Source organism: Saimiri boliviensis, chromosome X, assembly GCF_048565385.1.
Source record: "Saimiri boliviensis isolate mSaiBol1 chromosome X, mSaiBol1.pri, whole genome shotgun sequence".
Lineage (NCBI taxonomy): Eukaryota > Metazoa > Chordata > Mammalia > Primates > Cebidae > Saimiri > Saimiri boliviensis.
The window spans coordinates 63218859-63224858 of record NC_133470.1 but is presented as its reverse complement, the minus strand read 5'-3'; positions in this window follow the sequence as shown (position 1 = coordinate 63224858).

Sequence of the window (6000 nt, the reverse complement as noted above, 5' to 3'; positions counted from 1 at the left end):
AGCATTAGCATTCATTACTGCTCTAATCAGCATCTTAATTGCCAGTCTTACTCTCAGTCTTTATACTTAGTACCTGGTGCATATTCATCCTCCACCCACAACCGGTCCAGCTAAGCTTGGTGGCAAACATGAGATTCCCTAGACCATCTGCATTCCACCTTCTCTGCCTCCCCCTTTTAGAGAGCTCAGGAAATTGGTTTTAATCCACCAAGCTCCCGTTGCTTAGTAACAGAAGCGCCTGCTCCTAGCAACCGGGAACCACAAAGATGCTGCAGAAAGAGGGGGCCGTCTGGGCCCTGCTCTTGCTCAGCTACTGACAGCTGGCCTCCCCAATGTTTTCCTCACCCAGCACGGACAATCTGTCTCAGATGCCTGTTCTTGAAAAGCTGATCTTTGGGGCAGCTGCTGACCTCACCCCTCAACCTGCCTGCCTGGAGCCCCTCTGAATCCCACCTCCCAGGCCAGCAGGAGGCAGCTCATGATCATAACAGGGTGGCTCTGGGAAGTGCTCTCACTGGAGAGGGACAGAGGTCACCAGCTGTGTTGGTTTCTTCAGTCTGGCCTGGTGGGTGAGAGTAGGGTGTCCCACACAGTCGCCTACAGCCCTGGGTGAGAGCAATTCCTGCCTGAGTTGGAGGTTGGGGAGCGTGTTGTAATCCAGCCCATTTGAGCGTGAAGACAGGCAAGGAACCATATGAGATCATTCTCTCCTAGAGATCAGGAAACTGCGAGTCAGGACAGGCTCGAGCCTACCCAGCCTTTCGGTGACAGCCGGGTCTGAAGCAGTGCCAGAACGTGGGGGCTCCCCGGTAGAGTCAGCACCCATGAGAGTGTCAGGCCACTGTGCAGCGCCAGAGACTTCTGCTTCCCCTCCTCAAAGGACAGCAAGAACACGTTTCTCCACCGCCTAAGAAGACCCCTGCCCCCTTGCCTTCTGGGATGGCTCCAGCTTAGGGTGATCACCAATGCAGATGTTTCCATTTGACGAGCTGCTTTCCTAGAACTGTTGACATAATAATAAGAGTTCAGAAGTGCCCAGGTGAGGTCTGTCCAGAGCTCTAACTCTGTGTACCCGCACTAATTGGCATCTTCCTTAGTCACAGATCTCCCTGGCCTTCACGGGAGGTGCCGGTGGGTGCCTTCCCTCTCCGTCTCTCTGGAGCCTCAAGCTCTGAAAGTGGGGCTGTCCCCCCGGAGTAAACCATGGAAAGTGGGGGTGCTGAGGACCTTGCCCTGACTCCCATCCCCTCTGGCCCTGGACCAGACTCTGAGGCAAGAACAAGCCTTCAGGCTGTGAGCTTCTTTCTTGGCTTCTCCCCTCCCTTTCCCCTTTCTCCCTCACAAGAAAAGGGTTTCTGGTTTCTGCTTTCCATTGCCTGGCAACCGAACCAGCTGCCACAGGCTGAGTGGAGCAGCACAGATGCTGCTCGATGACGGGCTGAAATGAGGGGGTGCAGTTGCTGTCTCCAGTCATAATCCCCCATCAGCGATGCTGCTGGTGCTCACAAATTGGATACAAGGCTTTTTTTTTTTTTTTTTTTTTTTTTTTTCACATTTGCCAGCGTGATGTCTATTTGAAAAGTCTTCCAAAGGCGGGCAGATATGCCACAATTGGGTAAACTGCTCCATCCTTTGCTATTTCCTACTTAAAATGTGTCGTTAGGCCGGGCGCGGTGGCTCAAGCCTGTAATCCCAGCACTTTGGGAGGCCGAGGCGGGTGGATCACGAGGTCGAGAGATCGAGACCATCCTGGTCAACAAGGTGAAACCCTGTCTCTACTAAAAATACAAAACATTAGCTGGGCATGGTGGTGTGTGCCTGTAATCCCAGCTACTCAGGAGGCTGAGGCAGGAGAATTGCTTGAACCCAGGAGGCGGAGGCTGCGGTGAGCCAAGATCACGCCATTGCACTCCAGCCTGGGTAACAAGAGCGAAACTCCGTCTCAAAAAAAAAAAAAAAAAAAATGTGTCATTATGGATAATTTCAAGCCTATACACAAGTGGAAGGGCATAGTGAGCCCTCCTGTACACAGCATCCAGCTTCAGTGATTATCAGCACCTGGCCAGACACACATCATTGGATCCATAAGTATTTCAGTATGGAGCTTTGAAAGATAAGAACCCCTTTTAGCATAACTACAGTGTCATTATAATACCTAAAGTAATTAGTAATCATTCCATAATATCATCAAATGGCCAGGGAATGTCTAAACTTTAAATGTCTCATGTCTCATCAATGATATGCAGGATTTATGTTATTGTGGTTTTTTTCCTCTTTATTGTAGTCAGGATCTAAATAAAGCTCACTCATTAATCTGTGAGTTCCTCCTCCTGAATATCCTGAAATGACAAGGACCTAGGATTGTCCTGGAAACCATTGACCGCAGGCTCTTCCTGAGATTCCCGTGAGCTCCGCTTTGAATAACAGAAGCTATTGCTAGTTCCCAGATCTTGAGGTGAGACTGAGCTTCAAGGCAGTGAAATGAAGAGCTCACTGTCCCCCAGCTACTGAGGGACTGGGTCAGGTTGTTAACTCATAGCAGGAGTCCAAGTGCCTGTGTGTGCCCTGATGACCACACTCTGACAGCCCTGCCTGCCCCACGTCCAGAAAGATGAGGGAAGCCTTCAGGAAGGGGGCAGAAAAGGCCTCCACCACTCCTGCCCGCACCCTCGTGCTAGTCCAGGTCCCACTCAGGATCTGTCAAGACCAGTGCAATCCCACCTTCTGTGACCTCCCCCACCCATTTCTCTCTTCCCAGGTGAATGCCCTTGGGTACATGTGCCTCAGTCTCCCCCTCACCCAGAAGAAACCTTGATTCCTAAATATCTGTGCCCCACACCCAAGGTGAGCCTCATCCCAAGCCTTTCGGAAGCAACTCCCCAAAGGGGTGCTGACTGCCTGAGTGAGGGGCCTTATGTGTGTGCATGTGTGGCAGGGGAGGGTGCGTTGCAAATACAGGGCAGTCTTTGGAGAGACATCCCAGACCCCAGCCGGGGAGCCAGCCACCAGACACTCCAGAGTGATGGTGTCCCTCTTGTCCTCAGAAGGGGCAAGGGAGTGTCCAGGCAACACCCTGGGCCTGAGCATCCTGAGGACAGGGGCTTTGGCCTCACCTCTCCCTCCCATAGGGCTTTTGCCCTCTGGGGGCCACAAGAAGTTCTCATCTGTACAGCAAAGATACTCAAGAGAATCAGCCGGGCTGTCCTCTTGGACAAGCCTCTCAGCTTCGAGTAATGGAAATCGCTCTGGCCCGAGCATTCTAGCATCACATCTTGGTCTCTGCTCTTACATCATGCAGCTCAGTGACCCTGGGCGTGGACCTTCTTTTGTGGGTCTCAGTTTCCTTATCTATACAAAGAAGGGGCTGGATCAGCTGCTCTCTAGGGGCCCGTTAGCTTTCAGGTTTCTATAATCTCCAGGAAAAGGAGACCCATACATTCCTTGGTAAATGGTTTCTGGTCTTCATTACCTTTACTGTCAGGAAAGTCTTCCTGCCTGTTTCCTTCTGTCTCTGAGCCTTATTTCCTCTGGCCGAGACCCTTGTCTAGATAAGCATGTTTATTGTCCCAGAAACGCCTGGGCAGGCAACAGGCATTTTCATCACCACAACTCAAGTCACGATGGGTTATAGACCCTGCCAAGTCCCTGTTCCCGATCCCCAAGGTGTTCAGGAGGCGGCAGTGTTCAGGCCACACACAGATGAGAGATCGTGGAACCGACTGGCTCCTTGCTCTTCGACGACTCCAGCTTCCCTATCTTCCAGATAAGGAAGCAGGAACTTTCCCCAGGAAACACAGAGCTATGGCAGGGAACAGCTGGGGACCCCTCAGGAGGGATCTTTCCTGAGCAGGAGTGGGGATGATGAAGAGGAGAACCAGTCACCTAAGGAGCAGAGTTGGGGCGTGAACTAAAGCCAGTTTATGAAAGACATCCTCAGGGAGCTCCTGGGTCCTCCTGGGGAAGACAGGAAATACACAGAAACACACACACACATGCACACACCCCACAGGAGAAGAGATTACAAGCATATCTGATTACCAGGTGCCTGAGATGGGACTCTAACTTGACTACACCACCCAGGGGCCACGAGTCTCCCAGCAGCTTTATGTATTCAACAAATAGTGACTGAGTTACTGGGCATCAAACAGTAAACCTTGTTGCAAGTACAGAGGACTATCTGTATCTTAGGTTCTTGCCTTGGTGTACTTGAAGAATCGGATCACACCAGGGCTTGGAGAATGAGTGCAAGGTTTTATTGAATGGAGGTGGCTCTCAGGAGATGGGGGTAGTTAAAAGGGTATGGAGTGGGATGGTTTTCCCCTGGAGTTGAGCCACTCAGTGGCCCGGGCTTTCCTCTGAGCATCCCAGCCAAACTCCGAGTCGTTCTGCTGGTCAGGGCCTGTGGCTTGCTGGTGCCTGTTGGGGTGTTCCTCTTGACGTCCAGCCGCCCGTGTGTACCTCCACTGATGTGCTCATTTCTATGTCCAGTTGCCTGTGTATCCCTCTGCCGATCTGCTCCTCTTGACGTCCAGCAGCTTGTGTGCATGCCTGCTAGGATTTTGGGGTTCTTATAGGCACAGGATGAGGGGGCGTGGCAGGCCAGTGGAGGTCTTGGGGAAATGCTGCGCTTCAGCAGAAAAACAAAAATGCCGGTCTTCGGTCCATAGGCACAGGTCTGGGGGGTAGAGCCCTAGCCAGAGACCAGGCCCTTATCCCCTTGTATCATTTAAAGGGACCATACTCTTCCTTTTCCAGCACTTCCCTTCTGTATCACTGGCTGTGCCCATTTCTGGAGAAGTCAGTTCTGATTACTTGGAGAACGTAGTCTTAGGGAACAATTGGTCTCCCCTCTTCAGGACAGACAAGGAAGGTCGAGGATATGGATGACGTTCAGGCGCTTTTTGTCATCTCAACGAGAATTTGGTAGCTTCTGGGGCTTGGAGGAGAGCTGCAGCTCCCCTTCTTTAGAGTAGGTTCCCAAAGTTTTTTGTTTTTTGTTCTCAAAGTTTTGGGGTTGTTACTCCAAAGCTCATGGGTAAAGCTTCAGTGTTTTTTCCAAGCCGAAATTGCATATTGAAACTGGGTGCCCTTTCTCTTGCTGGCTGTGGGGATGTAAAGTGTGGGCTGTAGGGCCTCAGATAACGGCACAATTTCAATCAATTGTTCTGTAAAATGTTTTCTTCTCTTCCCTGCTGATGCAGAGGGCCAAAGTGTTTCCTTCTTCAAAGCAGTGTCTGTGATTTAGCTTCCATTGACCTTGATAATGAACATAAAGGTCCTTGAGCGAGGCTGCCCCTTTAGTATGACCTTGCTGCTCTTCTCCTATATATGGGGGTGGGGGGCTGACACTGGAAGGAAGGGGAAAACAAATGAGAAAATGTCATGTGGATTCTATATTTAATGTGTTCAGTGACATGCAGAGATATTTAAGCGGAATTCTTGAAACCACCTTTGCAAAATGATGACAGTAAGAGAAATCTGACTGATAGTTGAGTCCATCTTGCTTCTAACCTCCAAGCAGTCCTTGGTCACTCCTGGGCATAGGCCAAGCTAACTTTGGGAGGAATTGAGTTTGTGATTTAGACTTAAAGCAAGGATAATAATAGCCTTTCCCAAAACTAAGCAGCCTTTGTCAAACTAATGAAAGATCACAAGGTTAGGATTGTAAGAGGAACCTGAATTCTGCTAAGTTATAGAGTATATAGTTAAATACCCAGCCATTGTTCTGGAGGTCACAAGATTTGTAACTTCTAGAATTACTCCTGTGGATAACATCACTATTGTAGAACCTAAGATTGGTCTTCTTTTTTTTTTTTTTTTTTTTTTTTTTCTTGAGACGGAGTTTTGCTCTTGTTACCCAAGCTGGAGTGCCATGGCGCAATCTGGGCTCACCGCAACCTCCGCCTCCTGGGTTCAGGCAATTCTCCTGCCTCAGCCTCCTGAGTAGCTGGGACTACAGGCACGCGCCACCATGCCCAGCTGATTTTTTTGTATTTTTAG